This window comes from Tachypleus tridentatus, chromosome 7, assembly GCF_004210375.1.
Source record: "Tachypleus tridentatus isolate NWPU-2018 chromosome 7, ASM421037v1, whole genome shotgun sequence".
NCBI classification, from domain to species: Eukaryota; Metazoa; Arthropoda; class Merostomata; order Xiphosura; family Limulidae; genus Tachypleus; species Tachypleus tridentatus.
Genome location: NC_134831.1, coordinates 187,651,916 through 187,671,525, shown reverse-complemented (window position 1 = coordinate 187,671,525; position 19,610 = coordinate 187,651,916). Strand labels below are relative to the sequence as shown.

Genomic DNA, 19,610 nt, shown 5'->3' with positions numbered 1-19,610 from the left:
TATTTGAGTGTTTTCTATGGTTATGTTGTGTTTATTTGACTTGCAGTGTTCGAAAACGTGTGAAGGTGACTTTTTATGTTCTTTGAATCTGGTTTCCATTTTTCTACTTGTTTCTCCAATATAGAAGTCGTGGCAGTTATCACATTGTATTTTATAAATAATGTTGGTGTGGTGTTTGTCAGTGTAGTTTTACACAGTATAGACCTCAGTTTTGTGCCTGGTTTTTGAATAAATTTGGTATTAACTGGAATGTCATATCTTGTTACTAATTTTGCCAAATGTTGGTTATTTGTTTGCTGATGTCGGGAATATATGGTATACAGCAGTATATATGGTCAGCTTCGTGTTACCTCTTTCTTTGTTGACGATTCGAAACGTTGTTCGATTCGTTTTGATATGAACTGAATCAAAGTTATCAATTCAAAAGCATCACGGTCTTTACCAGCACAATGGGCACATGTCAAGGAACCACAGCAAGATGTTTTCGAATGTCGTTTGCCAGTAGTCGGAAATTTCTCTCCATATTCTGTCATGCCTGTTTATTTCTTTTATTTGAGTAACTTTACCGATATCCATTCTGAATAAAAAGACAAAGGGTTTTTTTCATTAAAGAATTATAATTAAAATCGGTGCCCAGAGTTATCAATGTGTAGTCGTTTGCCAGTAGTGACCTCGGGTTTATTTCTTTTATTTGAGGAGTATCCATAATAAAAAAAAAATATTTCGGTGCCCGCTGACCTCGGGGACACACCATGGAGCCTTATGAGTGGATACACTACAGTGCCATATAAGATCACTGCAGTGACGCCAGGGTTTCGTGAACACTGTATCTGAACACCAGTATCAGACATAATGTCCACTACACCCGTTGAGGACGTCCTACGCTGGCACCCAATTGACCCTGGCTAAAATGGATTAGCCGATTGATCTTGGGGTGCCACCCCAAGACCGCCCGTCTACAGGAATTCAAGGCCAAAGTAGTGTGTTGGAGTTTGACCCCTCAACCACCAGGATCCTCTCCTCCCCTTCACGGGTCACCACGCACGGCAAACACGCAAGTGGATGTTCAGATCCCAGAAGAGGTAAACTGAAAGTACAAAACATTCTGTGGGAGGTCCCCTCACCACGTACAGGAATCCACATCGAGGAGGGGCATGTATGGACACTTACAGGAAGTATGAGTGACTCAAGAGAATACAATGTCTCCTAAAGAGACTCATACAAGAAATGAAGAAAATACGAGAGGCACAAACTAATGGCTCAATGTCACAACACAAATAAACAGGTTCGGTCTGTCCCATATATAAAACGAGAGAGACTCATAAATGAAAAAAAAAACATACAGTGTAAGGGTTAAGACTGAATATGTAGGGCCAAACCAGTCATCCCAAAGAATATGACTACTGAAGAAGAAGAGATGATGTAACAGTGGAAGCCTCATTGGAAGGGGCAAGTAGAAACCAAATTTACAGACAGTAATGGAATAACAAGTCTCAAGAATGTAACCTTCCGGTAAAAAACAAATAGATCTAAAGAAAAAACTTTGAGCTATAGCCAACTTAAAGGGAAAACATGAGAAGCAAATGTTTGACCACACTGTATGGATGAGGCATGTGAAAGATAGACAAGCAACATGAGAACACTTCTCATAGGGAATGAAGGAAAGAGCAATACTAGGTGATAGAGAGTGATAGACAATCCTTTATCTTTGTAAGAATAATATAAAGGCAGAAGTAAAACCCTAGAGTGAGATTTAACAACTGTCCCATGGCATTTGAAATAGGTTAGGTGTAGAGTAGAAGTACAGGAAAAATACATGCATGATAAAGTTCGTGAAAAATTCAGTAGGCTGTAAAAAGGGAGTCCACCAGTGGACAAAAAGGGTGAACTGAGCTTCCACAGGGCTGGAACTAAGTGGTGGCTCCAGAGAGAAATTGCCTCCCAGACCCATGATTACCATCCCTCAAAAAGGGGGAATCATGGATAGCACCAAGAGACAAGGAATATAGAAGGGACAACTCCACAAGACCATATATGATGAGAAACCTGGTGAGGCTAACAGCAAGAAATCAGAGTGAGGAAACATGACTTCTGAATAGCTGCATCAGTTTCAAATGTCAATGCATAATAAATATCCTCCAAAAAATGGATAACATGGAGAGGATACTGAGGAAGGCAAAAGTAAAGAAACTTGATAAAGTACATTCCAGAACAAAGAAACTAAGGTAACTGGACAGAATGAAAGAAAACTGAGGATAATGTAGAAAACAGATAAGTGGAAGTTACCAGAGTGAAGATGCTAGGATTGCAATGAAAATCTCCAGTAAAATGTGAAGCATGAAAATGAACAAAAAAGTTAAGTAAAAGATGAAGATGAACAGAAGAAGAGAAAGAAAATGAAGGAGGGTCATGCAACAAGGGAGCTGAAGGTTCAACATTTCTATATAAAAAGAAAAGAGACATACTTATGAATTCCAAGCAGTGAGGGACAAAAGGAGATTCACCTTATCCACATTGGGAAGAAGGATTAAAGTGCAAAACTACATATGGAAACACTTATAAGTTGGGATTTGTCAAGCTGAAGTAACAAAAAACAGCAGATTGAAAATCACAGTTCTGGAATCAGAAGAAAATCAACCATATGGTGCACAATAGAACTAATATATTACTATTAAAGTGTTTATGTCACTATTACAGAAGGCCTGGCATGGCCAAGCGCGTAAGGCGTGCGACTCGTAATCTGAGGGTCGCGGGTTCGCGCCAAACATGCTCGCCCTCCCAGCCGTGGGGGCGTATAATGTGACGGTCAATCCCACTATTCGTTGGTAAAAGAGTAGCCCAAGAGTTGGCGGTGGGTGGTGATGACTAGCTGCTTTCCCTCTAGTCTTACACTGCTAAATTAGGGACGGCTAGCACAGATAGCCCTCGAGTAGCTTTGTGCGAAATTACAAAAACAAACAAACAAACAAACACTATTACAGTGATGGATGACTCTTTTAAAGGAGTATTTAAAATATCGGGAGATTTAAAAATATGAGAACATGAATATATGATTCAGTTAATACACAACGTTGCAGTTGTTGTGAAGACCTGTTTTTTAGAAAATACTTAGAAGACAGATTTTGTTATCAGATGAAAAACAAAATGAGTACTATAATGATACACAGATCAAACGATGATCTTGAAGAGTATTAAATGAAAGACATATGTTGGACTGAAGAACAGGACATATGCTTCGAAAAATGAAAAATCAAATGAAATAAAATAAAACTGAAGCAAATTTAATAAAGTTTCTAACCAATAAATTTAACTTTTGGTATCGGTGTTTGTATATAATTATGGAAATGACCTCTATTTACATGCTACCACTCTTGGGAATTACTTTGAATGGAAAATGCGTTATTTTCCTGCTAGGAAAGCTAAAGTCTAATGTTGATTACGCCATATGGTAGTTTATTGCCCATTGACATGTGTGGAAGCGAGAGCTATTATCAAGGCTTGTAGCATGTGTAAACAATTTCCTGGCAGTATGTGGGAGTTAACGAATTAACTTAACGGCTCTTTGGGATATAGAGGTGAGAAGCAGTTTTAATGATAAGCTAAACTGTATAAGAAAAAATATTAGACTTCATAGCATTAGTAGGAATAGAGGATTTTGATACAGTGTGATTAGCTGAAACCTGGTTAAATCCAGACAATTTTGATGACTGGAATTTATTTAAAATACAGAGTCATGAGTTATCTAATAGGCATAGAATACTAAAAATAAAATGCTGAGTGACTTTGTATATAAAATGAGAGTACACTATATCCCAGCTAACAGCAATGAGATTGAATCTAGTTTGGTTTCTGTTAGCAGTTATAAGACCAGAAGGCCTCTAAATAGAATTTATTAGAGATGACCATAAGAAACTTGTAAAATTAATGAGAAACCCTCAAGTAAGATAAAAAATTCAGTTGTTAAAGAAGTTATTAATATGGGTATTTTAATTTCAGGCATAAAAACTGAAAAATAGTAAAGTCTAGTCATGAATGCAACAGGTGTTTTCAAAACTGTTGATGATGGTTAATTTCCAAAATTGGTCAAGGAACCTACAAGAAACAATGCTATTTTTCTTTTATTGTTAACTTATATATATAAGTGGTTGATAGAGTGAGTATTTTCGGAAATTCTGGGTGCAAATTATCATTGTTCAATGTTAACATATGGAGATAAAGAAAAATAACATGATTCTAGACTTAAAAAATAAATTTTCAAGGGAAGAGACAAGAGTTATCTATTGTGAATGGTGAAACTGAATTCAGTGAGGATACTGAGTAAAACTATAAACTTTTAAAAATGAATTTTTAAATATCCAAAATAGGTCTATATCGATAAAAGTGCAGCTGTAAGAAAAAAAAACAGACTGGCTCACAAAAAACTATGAAGGCTAAACTTAGATAAAAGTATCATGACTAACTGGCTGCTATAATGAGAGATCTAGATAACTGTAGAAGGTCAAGGTAGTTGATCAAATGGGAAATTATTAAATCTAAAAACTATATACAAAAAGGTTGGCTGAAAATTTAAAAATTAAGAGCAAGAATTTCTTTAAATACATTAAGGGTAAGCAAAATGCGAAGATGGAAGTTGGATCTTTGAGGTATGATACAGAGAGTCTCATATCTGATGATTATGAAATGGATGAGTTGCTGAATTCTACCTTTTTGTTCTATTTTCACTAATAAAAGAATAAGAAACATTCCTCATCCTGAAACACTGCTAGATGGAAATAAAATAAAACAAAGTGATCACATTAATTCTGATCCTGTTAATAAAAAACTGAGAAGTTTAAAGAATGGGAAAGCCTTATAACATTTCCACAGAGATTTGGAAGAAAGTTAAGGGTCCAATACATAAGCCACTTGCCACTACTTTTCATAGATCCTTGAATAATAGGCAGATGACAGGTGATTGAAAGTTAGCTAATGTAACTCCTATTTTCAATGGAGATGACAAAAACATTGTCCAGTAATTATAGATATTACACTTAAGAAACTCGCTATTAGTGAATCTAATGAAAATGATTATGTTTTAGTAATATTTTTACCAATGTAGGTACACTAAACACTAGAAACATGAGTAGTGACATAATTCATAAAAAATCAAAGATAATTTGAAAATGATATGGAATTATGGTGATTCTATAAAAAATCTCTGAATCCACACTTGTTTTAATATATTCACACAACAAAGAAACAGAAGATGCTTAAATTGGATGATTCCCAACGCTCTCTTCAGAAGATTTTGTCATTGGTCATTTATTATCTACTTCTGTTTACGTAACGGATGATCTTAAATGGTCAAATAGTCTTCTGTTATATTATCACTTTTTTCTAGGAATAGAAAATGTTAAGTTCATCATTCTTTATTATACAGAGTTGAGTATGTTATATTAGAACTTTATATGAAAACTAACAAGTTGTGTGGCAATCAAGCCGATTAAGACACCAAAACTATATTTGATATTAATCGGCATTTATAAAAAGCATGATGTTACCAAATATTGACCACTTTTGTACTAAGAATGGAACAGTCCTTTCTGATGTAAAATATTCATACACTTCTATCATAAAATGTGTTGATATCATAATTTAAATTTCAAAGGTGAGGATATCTCTTGTACTTAGATGCATTGGAGAAATATGAAAAGGATCAACTTTACCCACCAAGACCATGCAGAAAAAGACCATCCTTCAACAAGCTGTATCTCAGGTGTGTGAAAGAAAGTGTGGCATTTTGTAAAAGGTGAGGATCCATGATCACATTGGTCAATAGCAAAAGTCATTGATATATTCTAGGCAATAGTACATATTATGATAATATAATTAAGAAAGACCCACATATGGTAATATGACACGATTCCTGCTTACCAAAGCTGCTTTCATAACAAATCTGTTCTTCTGGCGTGAATCTCAAGCACCTGGAGAATGAAACGGGTTTTCTAGCTATTTCATACAAAAACATACTGATGAAGTTGCCCAATGAAGCACATCAGGATTTCTCTGAGATCAGAGTGTTGAAACGGGAGCTGCAACATCATTATCTCATGCACTAATTAACTTATGGACAGTAACACGAAGAAATAGTTTGCTTTCGACATGAAAACATTACATTGGAGCTTTTGCAATGGACACTATGTTGTTATTTTTCAAGATGCAGTGTTTTCAGTTAGGGTAGGACTAGATGTAGCAGTATGGTTTATAATGACATGGTTTTAATGAGGTATTTAACCTCAGTGCTAAGATATGACGCTTGGTTATAAAATGCTTCTTTCTTTATACTTTTTATCTTTTGTTTCTTTCAAATATTCCACTTCTAAATAATTTAATGTACTATTAAAAGCTTTTAGATACAAGAACATGGAAACTTATATATTTTAAAAGAATTAATGTAATTGTCTAGCTCTAAATATAATCCTTGTTTGTTTTGGAATTTCGCACAAAGCTACTCGAGGGCTATATCTGTGCTAGCCGTCCATAATTTAGCAGTGTAAAACTAGAGGGAAGGCAGCTAGTCATCACCACCCACCGCCAACTCTTGGGCTACTCTTTTACCAACGAATAGTGGTATTGACCGTAACATTATACGCCACCACGGCTGGGAGGGCGAGCATGTTTAGCGCGACGCGGGCACGAACCCGCGACCTTCGGATTACGAGTGGCACGCCTTACGCGCTTGGCCATGCCAGGCTAAATATAAAGTATTCTGTAGAATATGAATATTAAACCACAATCAAATGTATAGCTCTTAGTCAAGAATATTTTATTTTGTTTGCTACAAGTTAGTCTTATTTGGAGTAAAGTTTACAGGTTTAGTATTCTTATCTTACAAAGAATATTTTGTAAGGGAGCTTCATAGAATTTGTTTATTTTAAGTTTCGCCCAAAGCCACGTGAGGACTATCTTCGTTAGACGTCTAATAATTTTTCATTGATAGGCTAGAAGGAAGGCAGCTAGTCAGCATCACTCACCGCTACCTCTTTGGCTACTCTTTATCAACAAATTGTAGAATTGACTATAACATTCTTGTGCTCCCAAAGCTGAAAGAGCGAGAGTATTAAAGAATGGGGCTCGAACTCTAGACACTTAGATTTTAAGTTGATTGCACTAACCACCAGCCTTTACCAAAGTCTTCTAAAAGAGTGGACATGTGAGAAAGTTGAGATCATGTTTTATTGTACTCAAAGGATCAGAGTAATATAGTTTTTCAAACTGAATAAGAACCAATGGTGGAATTCTAAGAATAGCAAGACAATAAATTTCGCACATCTCAAAGTGAGTTTTTTTCCTTTATTGTGATGATCAGTAAATGAAACAACTTTTATTCTAAAGCAGTAGAGGATCTAAGTGCATAGCTGTGTAAGAAAATAAATTGTGAATGTCTGGAAAATTAGGGGTAGCTTCAGTGATTAGTTTTCTGTTTGTTGAAAAAAATGGGAAGGGCGAGCTTAGACTAAAAAGGCTTCTTAATTGTTCATAATATATATATATATACACACTTAGTGGTGTCGATACGAACTTCATTAAAGCTGAAACTATTCGTATACATGATTTGTTTAGAAGGAAGTATAAATTTATTTTGCACACACTAGATTAGAGCAAGTTGACAAATCAAGTATTAATACTTCGATATTCATTTGATGATAGATTTCACGTGCAACTTGCTAGTGACAGATACAATGTGACGAGTGCTATCAAGAAGCCAAGATATGAAGTCCTTCCTCATTTCTCACATAGTCTTGACCCATCATCCTCTGACTTTAATTTTATACGGTCTTCATCAGATCGACCTTTTGGAACAACATATTCAGACTATAAACGTTCTTAAAATCCGGTGGGGAATGATTACAATATTATTGTGACAAAACCGTAGGATTAGTCCTACTACATCTTTATAGGTTCGTTAAAGTTCTGACGAGTTGCAAAGATGCTTTACATCCTTAATCAACGTTTGGTATATTATTTACATCGTTTGTTAAGCTATTGATGTGAGTAATGCACCTTTTTTTTTTGGCACGTTTTTGTATGTAGTCTACGGTTATCTATCACTTTCATCGTATTCTTTTACATATTTTCTGTCAACAGTGGAAATGATATATATAGTGGTTGGGAAATTATTAATATAGACGCGTTTGGTCCTTTAATATTTCTAACGATCTAGAAAAGGAATGCAGTTTAAAAACGTAATAGCACTAATTATTAGTCTTAAAACAAATATAACTGTACTTCTTCCTCACTGGTTTGTAAGAAAACGTATACGTACTGTAAAAATTGCTGTTGTATCTAATGACTTTGAGTTCTAAAACATAACAAATGATAAGCAAAATACCTAAAACTATAGTTAGTTGTATACAAATATCAGACAACAGTTAACTGCAGAAAGCTTGCTAAATATTATAAAACACATGTAATAATGAGGAATATAAAACATGCTGTAATGTAGATAAATACATGTATCAAGCAAAGTAGTAGCGGTAAAAAATTACAGATTATATAGAAAACACTCACACTATAGTTTATTATGGACATTACATTAAAAATTACAGATTATATAGAAAACACTTCACAATATAGTTTATTATGGACATTACATTAAAAATTACAGATTATATAGAAAACACTTCACAATATAGTTTATTATTTCTTTTATTATTATAGAAATAATTATTTATTATCGTTTTACGTGTTTCCTGTATTAAAGATATGATTTTACGGTTTATACAGGGTGTTCGGAAAGTCACTGTGCTGTTTTGTAATCATATGTCTATTCAGTCTATTTCAAGCCAGTAACTGATAGCGGTGTTTAGAAACAAAATAAGCCTGTATTGATGCCAACGAGGGTCACTTTCAACATTGTTTATAATTGTCATTCATATTTACCTCCTGTATTCTATATTGAAACATAATAAATGCACAGTGACTTTTCGAACACGCTGTATAATGTTTACAACTAGCTATCATATTACGTGTTTCCTGTATCGGTGATATGTTTTTATGGTTTATATAATGTTTACAACTGGCTATGGTATTACGTGTTTCCTGTATCAGTGATATGTTTTTACGGTTTATTTATTTTGTACAGCTAGTTATCATTTTACATGTTTCCTGTAACAGAGATATGTTTTAACACTTTATTTATTTTTACTGATACCAATCGTTTTACGTGTTTCCTGTATCAGTTATATCTTTTTTACAATTTATGTGTTTTTAAAGCTAGCTCTCGTTTTAGATGTTTTTTATATTGATGGTGTATATTTACAGTTTTATGTGTTTTTTGGAGATAGGGAACGTTTTACGTGTTTCCCATATCAGTGTTTTTTTTTCGTAGTTTCATGTGTAGTATGTTTCACAGATTTATATCTTTTCGGGTTGTTTATTTGTTGTTTTGTATCCTTCCTCTAGCTAACTATCGTTTATAGTAATTTGTATACCATTTTCCATGTTTTCTACAGTTAACCACAATTTTTCGTGGTTTATACAAATAATATCATAGCTAACTGTTTTTTAATGTTTTCAAGGTGTTTTAACATTCATCCTATTGGGAAATACTGTTACTGATTTCTAAAACTATTAATTTTCTAGTTGTTTTCAACATAATTAGAAGTTTTAGTCTTTCACTGCGTAATTTGATTTCACGATCAGTTCCCAATCAATGTCGTTTCTGCATAAAAAATATATAAAATTAATAGTATATTTTACTGTATTATGCGTTATGCTACGTAGAACACGCTATTATTTCATATATTCACATTAAGAGGCCAACAAATAATCTAAATTCTGATGAAACATAGAGAAAATACGTCAATCAGATAATATATTTGTGCGTGGCTGGTGCTGGTGCTTCGCATCGTCAGCAGACTGGGGCCCCACTTGACGAATTGTTTATATTTGTGTTTTCCGCTCACGCTCTCAGGTGTCAGGAATTCTGGTGTGTGGTAGTCAATTCTAGCTCTTGGGGTAGTTTTACTTTCTGCTGTAACAGTTATGTTAGAACAAGACACTAATCGATACAAGCTCTTGTTATACCTTTCAGCCCACTGACACTGTAGCAGTTTAGAAAAGTACCCATGCACCCTTCACAGCATTCATAAACTTAGAACCCGTTTTAATTGAAACTGTACAATACTGCCAATGGAAGAGAATAAAAATTAATATACCAAAACCACAATTATTAAAACTTTCAAAATTAAATAAATATCTCAAAAATAAAACCGAAGTCTACCTTCAGGAAATCTTTTTTATGACTACTGTATCAGCAAATTATCTAGGTCTCACCTATGACTCAAAATTAACATGGCAAAAGCACATTACTGAAACTAAAAACAAAATCTGGAGAAGAATGGACCAGGTCAAAATTCTGGAAAGAACACAGGGTCAACACCACAAAACATACTAAAAATATACAAACAATTCACACGGCCAGTAATTTAGTATGCCTGCCCTGCATAGAATGAGGTTACAACAAACAAAATTAAAACTAAACTAGAAACCTCAGCCCTCATAAGTGCAAACCATGTTCCACGCACAGCAAGTTACTGCCTCTTGAATAACTATACAAACATACAGCCACACTGTGACAGACTTATAATCAGATCGTTCACACACTTCAGGAAAAACTCACGTAAAAATGAGCTATTACGCTTACTTGATAGACAATCATATCAGACATGATGTTTGTTTGTTTTCGAATTTCGCGCAAAGTTACACGAGGGCTATCTGCCCTAACCATCCCTAATTTAGCAGTGTAAAACTAGAGAGAAGACAGCTAGTTATCACTACCCACCACCAACTCTTGGGCTACTCTTTTACCAATAAATAGTGGAATTGAGCGTAACATTATAACGCCCCCACGGCTAAAAGGGCGAGCATGTTTGGTGTGATGGGGATTTGAAGTCGCGACCCTTAGATTACGAGTCGAGTGCCTTAACCACCTGGCCATGCCGGGCCTCATACATGATGAAAGTGAGTCCAAATATCTCTCACCCATAAATATGTGCTTTTAGTATAGAAACCAGCCACCACTGCTAGACTTATTTAACATATCATTTGTGTAGTATAAACGTTACGTATTAAAAATTACTTATTTATGTAAACACAGACAAGATATGGTTAAATATGAAACAGCACTAGGTTATATGGTACTGTTTGTAATATGTACGTGAAACGTTAACGTAATAACTGAAGCCAAAATTGTGTTGTTTTTCTCAATCTTGGTGGTGACATTATGGGATAAGAACATCCAAATTTACGTGATTTTTAACATTTAAATAGTGAAACAAAACACCCCTGTCTTGGGAGAGGAGAGGTGGAAGCATCATACCTAGCCCAACCCCAACGAAGAGGAAGCGGTCACCTCACCTAGAGAGGGAAGTTTATTTGACGGCCGTGGGGGAAAGTCAAGCTTCGCTGTGAACGACTGTTGATCTTCCGTTGAAAGGAATTGTTCGCTGTGAAAGAATTAATACAAATGGACATAATTGGATGTGATTTATATGTATTGTTGTGTATATAACGAGACATTTTAGTGCTATTAATTATCAACTTGCTAAACATTTAGTGTTAATTACCATGGTAGTTATTTCTTATATCTATAGGTTTATTTATCGCTTATAACTGTTTTTTATACCACTTAGAAAATTTAATGATCGGCCTCTCATACGATATATTTGTAAATAATTTTTTATTTATTTACAAACCTCTTGAAGAGGCCTCATAATCACATATATTACATACAAAACAAGTACAACAATCAAATACACAGTTATATACAATTGAATGCACCTAATACTATCTGTTATTGCTCACATCAAAGGACACACAATAATGTAACGTTGTGAACAAGGACGAACAAGTTTAGAATAAAATTGAAAGAAAGAATTGACATCAATACGAATAACATACCTGGAATAATCAAAACTTATTTTCTTTCTTAACTGACCCTTATAAAATGACAACAGATTTAAATGGATATTTTTAGCTAAACAAATTTTCCTCACAGTCATAATACAATATTTAGTTAATGTAATAAAAAACATACACTGTAGGCTGTCATTTTTTATTAATCCTTCTAGAAAGCCCTCTACAAGAATTCGCCGTTTCTGATTCATAGGTACTGATTTTTGAATGATAAAGGAAATAATGTCGAATACTAATATCCATAAGGGTTGAATCATTGGACATATAATTAATAAGATGATTTAGATGTTTTGTGGAGCACCGAATCTATATTGGAACACTATTTATAGAAGCCATATGATGGACCACAACTCTTATGATGTGTGCACGTTTTTTACAAACTCGCTAAGAATAACTACAGTAAAACTTATCATAAGACATTAGAATTAAACGTAATGCATTTTGAAACACTACATTCCTTATCTGGTGTCTTAGAAATTTCGAGAATCAAAAGAGTTTATATAAATAGTGTTTCGTACATACGATATTTGTCATGTCGTTTCTCGACAACGTGTTTCGCCTAATTCACAGACCAATGCTCAGAACAACATTGTACCCTTTCATACAATATTAAAATAATTGTTATGGTGTGTGCATAGTTATTAAGACAGATCTACCAGCATTAGTATAACGTTAAAAACATATCATTTGTGATTCTTACGCTCAGAGTTGAAATGCAACAAGCATACAATATTAAAAGCACTGCTATACAAATGTTCTAATATAGTTTCAAATATGTCAAACCAGATAAACAAAACCTTTAAATCGAGTGGAAGAGGAAGCTTATATGTGTATATTCGCCCTGTATATATTCTGAGTTTTATAATAAACTCTTTCCATAAATGTAAGTTAATTACGTCATTAATACGTTAATGTCAATACTAATCAACATGTCTTCTGCCCCCAACTATCCTGTGCCAACTGGATTTGGTGCAAAAGGAAATCATCAAAGTGGTTTTGACCTTCAATATCTTTGTTGTACATGTTTTTGTTTTTTGTACTCAAGAAATTATCTTATCTTATTTATTTATGTTTGGTGTGTTCGTACGTACACAGGAAATGGTAAAGCACGTTAGACCTAACCTCTCGATCCGTGTAATTGTCTGTTTAAACCGAGTTTTATTTATCAGAATTCTGGTTGTACAAAGTTCCATTTCTCAATGAGAGGACTTTGAAACCCCGTGCCATCATATTATCAGATGTTAGTGTTATTAATTTAAAATATGTTTTTGCAAAACAAGATTGTTTAAGAGATGGAACAGCGCGTGATTAGTAAATAGTTTTATTCATTGTTTAAGTAAAAACTAACTTTCGGTAATACGTTAGCATATAAAATGAGATAATAAAACCCTAATCAAATCTCCCTACGTACGAATCAACGTATCACTTTTCTTAGGAGAATCAAAGGCGTTCACGAAAAACGTTCGCCCAATTCCATCATATTTATTTATAATTCATATAACAGACCATCTAATGAATATGGCTGCATGATCACCTGCAACATGTCCAATAAACCTGTGACAAAACTCGAAGCCTTACAGTATCAAGTAATTCGTATAGTTTACCGATTAAAGAAGTAAACTCCCCCGAGTTACCTAGATTCACCTAAGACATTATCTAGACTCAGAGAGAAAATCCGAAATTCAGCCGAAAAATTTTATCAAACAGCCAGCACAAGAAACACGTCAACAAAACAATTTTCAACTCTAGCTGCAACACCCGACACATGGCTCACCCAACAGTCTCCTTATTTTATCTGTAATGTGTATTGTATTTACCATCAATATTTTCAATTTTCATTTCAGGTACACAGCTCAGTTACTTCCCAGATAGGTAATCCGGCGACTGTGAGTGAAAGTGGGGTTTCTTGGGGTTCTTCCGTTTCACCCACATACAGTTCTTAGCACAGGAACCACTGATCCTCCGCCTCCCTGAAGGACCCAAAGTCCTTTGATATTGCTTTTTTATTTAATAATAAAATCACATTAGGCTATCTACTGAGCCCACTGAGGGGAATCGAACACCTGATTTTAGTGTTGTAAATCCGTAGACATACCGCTGTACTAGCGGGGAGCTGTTGATATTGTGATAATCACCAGTGTCTGTCGTCGGTTTTTAACGCCACTGCTTGCTTGCTAGTTCAAATTCGTAATCCGAGGGTTGCGGGTTCGAATCCCCGTCAGACCAAACATGCTCGCCATTTCAGCAGTGGGGGCGTTATTATGTGACGGTCAATCCCACTATTTTTTGATAAAAGAGTAGTTCAAGAGTTAGCGCTGGGTAGTGATGACTAGCTGCCTTTCCTTTAGTCTTACACTCTAAATTGGGAACGACTAGCGAAGATAGCCTTCGTGTAGCTTTGCGCGAAATTCAAAACAAACCAAACCAAGCTACTCCAAATAAATCTTCGTAAATATGACAAATTTTCCATTATTTAAAAAAATTCCCTGACTTAATTTCAAAATGTCTTCTCTATTATATATACATATGTGTGTATGTGCGTGTATGCATGTATGTCTATATATACTGTATTTGCGTTTGTGTATGTGCGTATGTATGTATATATATATTTTTGGTCACGAAGCCCAACTTAACATTCAAATGATTAGTGGGGCAAAGAAAAAGATTTTTCTGAACCCATCACCGGTGACATTTGCCCTAAACTTCGGTTGGGGTCATTTTTATCCGAAATACCTACCAAGGTTTTTGCTTTGCTTTGCTTTACTTACTTAACATAAAATTACTTTATCGTGTTTATAGATCATTTTTTGTCAGTTTATCAGTAATGTTTGTTTTGTCTGAGCTGTTTTTTTTCTTTTCCGAAAATATAAGAAAAAAACATGATAATCTTTGTTTATTATTTATAATTTATTACGAAAACCATGGTAAATTTTCCTTGGCCTAAGTTCACTTGTTTAGATGTCTTGAAGCACCTCACGGTGGTTTGTTTGTTTGCTGTTGAGCACAAAACTTTATAATGAGCTGTCTGTGCTATCCACATTGTGGGTATCAAAACCTGATTTTTAGCGTCATAAGCCATTTAATGAAGTGAAACTTCTCAAGGCGGATCGTATATCCAAGAATCAGGTCATCTACAATAGTCGCATTTATTTTAGAATTAGAAAATAAATATTTGTTCCATATTTAAAACGTAAACAATTCCATCTTTTCAAATTGATGAATTCTAGAGTAAGTGGTCAATTTTACAAGAAGAAATTAATTTAGTCCCATTAAAACATTTTAGTTTACTGATGTTTTGGCTAATTCTACTTTTAAACAAGGCGTTTCAAAGAACAGAATTGGTATTGAGATCTCTTAGTGGGAGGCAGTGAATTTAAAATGAAAACTGAAACCAAGGTCTATATGAAACTATATCATTTAACAGGATACAGTCCATTCCCTTCAGTTTTCATATACAATGGTTTCTTACTGTAAGAAGTCTATTTCAAACTTATCAGCTAATTGAAGAAATATGTTAAAGCAATATACTATTAAATCCAACTTTACATTATAAATATGTATCATTAAAGAATACCAACTAAGAGAACGTTTAGTTTGTTTTCAGTTTCGCGCAAAGCTACACGAGGACTATCTACGTAGCCGTCCCTAATTTAGCAGTGTAATACCAGAGAAAAGGCAGCTACTCATTACCACCCACCTCTATTTCTTGGGCTACCCTTTTTATAAACGAATACTGGAATTGGCCGTCACATTATATACGCTCCCACGGGCTGAAAGGGCAAATATGTTTGGTGGGACGGGATTCGAGCCCGCGACCCTAAGATTGTGAGTCAAGCATCCTAACCATCTGGCTATACCGGGCCCTAAAGAAAACGCTTGAGATGAATAAAGGTATATACAATCTCTAAATTTTAAGAAATTTCTCCTTGTAAAAGACAAGTATTACCTGTTCTAAATCGACCCCCCTGAAGAGTTTCTTAAGGTTTGTTAAGCAAAGGACGTCCACTTTCTGCAATGCCTTATGCAGAGCAGACATTGCACATCGTAATAGTTGCTTTTCATTAGATGAATATATGGCACCTTTTACATGAGTGAGTGGAAATGTTTACATGAACTGCTGACGTTGTACGTTAGGACTCCTACTACCGCGTAATTTAGTATTTATATACATCTGACAATCACAAGATTAAATAAATACGAAAAACGCTTCTGTAATGTTATAGCTAATGTCTATGATGTCAACACCTTGCATTTCACACTTAGCTATAAATAGAACGATTTACTAACTGTTTTGCACATTAACACTTTCGATATGTCAAAACACCGTGCTATTGGGAACTATCACGTTACAAAAATATTGTGTTAAATGAAACTGAGAAGTACCAGGATGTCTTAAGTCTGACTGGTTGCAGCTCACTTATCAAATCTGCCGTGGGAATTTGCGGTATTTTTCTTCGGATTTTCAAGAGAGATGGATTTTGGTAGAAGAGGACAAACGTTATGTCTGAAGAAATATCTGTGTTCTTAAATTTGTCTTAAGGTATAAGCTGCAATGTTTAACAAATTTAGTACAATATACTTTCTTTTTAAATGTATATTATAATATACAGTGAGAACCTCTACAGTCTCATCTACCCTGCCTATCTGTAGCTAGTGTTCAAACTGTCAATAATTTTCATAAAATTATAAAAATCAATTTTTATGTCTTCATCTCGTTTTAATAGTTTGTCCACATTTTTTTATTTATAAAAATAGAATTTTCATTTCTATTCGCAGATTCAAGTTGTCAGTTTTACACCAGAGCTCAAAATAACTTTGTTTATTCTGAGCTGTTCCTTACATGATATGCTTACTTGTTTAGATAACTTTTGGCTATACAATTAGATTAACACAACCATTGCAAAATACTAGGCATTTATTTGCTGCGTTTAAGAATTTGTAAGGTCATAGTCAAGAAAAAGTGCAACGTAGGGATATACTTTCTGGTTCATATTTGGGATGGCCTGGCATGGCCAAGCGCGTAAGGCCTGCGACTCGTAATCTGAAGGTCGCGGGTTCGCGCCCGCGTCGCGCTAAACATGCTTGCCCTCCCAGCCGTGGGGGTGTATAATGTTACGGTCAATCCCACTATTCGTTGGTAAAAGAGTAGCCCAAGAGTTGGCGGTCTGTGGTGATGACTAGCTGCCTTCCCTCTAGTCTTACACTGCTAAATTAGGGACGGCTAGCACAGATAACCCTCGAGTAGCTTTGTGCGAAATTCCAAAACAAACAAACAAACAATCATATTTACGTATATGGGATATTATCCTGAAATTTGCTTTGATATCTTTTACCTAAACTAAACATAAAAGAATTATGTAGATTTTTGCTCTTCCTAACAACCCCTGGATTGAACCAGTATAAAAACGTTTGCTACTGATCGCCAAAGCTTAATAGTATGATAGGTATCCCTTTGAGATGCCCTCAAGTAGCATGGCGAAATTTGTTCTGGTTGCATCAGCAAAATGCATCTAGTTGCCATCATACCCATTCGGATGATCAAACTAGTAGAAATCATCCATAAGCCCAGTCCATTCAGGTCATTGCAATGCTGAAAAATGAGGCATCTATATATTTTCATCTCATTCATGAGTATAATCGACTCGAAAAAATTCTAGACTAAGACATTGTCATTACAAATCTTATATTAATTTGAATGAGGAGATAAAGAATTATAGCTTCAGTTGGACCAGACCTGTCTGGATATAAAGCTGATGTGGATAATTAATTTTCATCACCATTGTTTTGCAGTAATGATAAAATCCATTGAGTCAATTGTTAAAGATGGAGCTAGACGGAATTTGGATACATTTTTCTAAAGCTTAAGTAGGCAAGTAGTTTAATTGCAAGAATAGGAAATACAGGGCTGTTCATAGTAAGATCTTACCATCATGGTCACCTTTAGCAGAACAAGTGGAAAGATGAGATTTTTGGTTTAGAATGCAGGTTCAAAAACCGATGTTTTTTTGTTTGTTTTGTTTTTGAATTTCTTGCAAACGAATATCTGCGCTAATTGGCCGTCACATTATATACGCCATTACGGGCTGAAAGGGCGAACATGTTTGGTGCGACGGGGACTCGAACCCGCGACCTTCAGATTACGAGTCGAACGCCTTAACCCACTTGGCCATGCCGGGCCATACTTGATGAAAATTGAACATCACACAGCAATATTTTAAAGCTCACAAATGTTACCTTAAAGTAAATCTAATTACGTTGATGAGTTGCATAATTTGCACTGTAAAGCTTAACCAGTAGATTACTAAAGGCCCCCCCCCTAGTACAGCGGCAAATATACGTATTTAGAACCCTAAAATCATGGGCTCGATTACCCTTTGTGAGCTCGGAAGATAACCCGATGTGGCTTTGCTATAAGAAAATACACAGATTACTAAAATGTTCTATTATATAAATTCATAAAAGATCTTCCACGCAAGTACTACAAGAGAGAAACAAAACACACCTTGAAGTGAGAGACATTTGTATTTTTAAAGAGGCAGTGTCTATCCACTAAAATTCAAAAATGTAACTTCAAATAAATCGTTGGATCAGATAACGCTAACAACATGAACTTTAGTAGTAAAATCTGATCTAGTAATAAATAATATAATTAATAACTTATTAACCCGAATGGTATATGTTACTATAAGATTCTTTCAGGCAGAAGAGATACTACCAACCTCAGAGAACAAAAAATAAGGCAATCTCAAAGAAAATTTACACCTCATGTTACCGCAACAATACCATAGACACTTAAATATTCAAAGAATATCTATCATAACCTGTGTTGCTAAAGCTGGTAGAAAGTATATGGTATGCCTATGTATCATACTTGTTTTACTATGCAAAATGATGGATAATTATGTAGACTCTATACTACATATGACATCCATAAGAAAAAAAAAAAAAACAGTCAAAATACGAAAAATTGCAATAGAAAATTATATGTCGCCCTTCTTTTAATTGTATAATTACGAATATAGCCAGGTCTCGTTTCAAAACAGATAAAATAAATCAGTTGCCACTAAACCACTCACATAGTCCTCTGTGCAGTCAGTGACTAGTAAATACACCGAAAAACAACCAATACGCTTCAGAATACCAGAAGATATACGTATGAAGTAAGAAGTTAGCTTTAACTTTGAGGAATACATTCCATGATGGAGGTGAAATAGACTCGAACTTCACGGTATCAGGCCAAGAATCTCCAAACTGTCAACAAATGTTTGCAAGTGTAAGCTCTGAGAACATTGACGATTGGAATGTTGATTACGCTTATGTAACTGTTAACAAAATGACCCTGGAACTTATTAATACCCAGCTAACTGATTCATAACCAGTTTTTGATGTTTTCAGTTTTAATGGTAAAACAATATGGAAATAATCTGACCATTTGACAAAATTGGTGTCATGGTAAAATTATTAAATAGTGAAGTTCGAAAGTTAAGATTGGATTTGGTTACGTTATACATCAACTTCTTGTATTCAGTTAGGCTGACCCATAAATTACAACATTACAACTTAACCGTCTGAATTAAGGGCGTCAGTGGTTATGAAACGAAAAAAGTTACATAGAATACGTTGTTGAGCAACCTCTCGTGAATTGGATTGTA

The 19,610-nt window shown here is 34.7% G+C and overlaps 1 long non-coding RNA gene across 1 annotated transcript; it reads left to right on the top strand.

The window, feature by feature from the left end:
• Window positions 1–3,390: 3,390 nt before the first annotated feature.
• LOC143258267 (uncharacterized) lies at window positions 3,391–11,703 on the top strand. Its single transcript, XR_013032244.1, has 3 exons — window positions 3,391–3,575; window positions 5,671–5,788; window positions 11,314–11,703. It is a non-coding gene; the product is annotated as an uncharacterized LOC143258267 (long non-coding RNA).
• The last annotated feature ends 7,907 nt before the right edge of the window (window positions 11,704–19,610 follow it).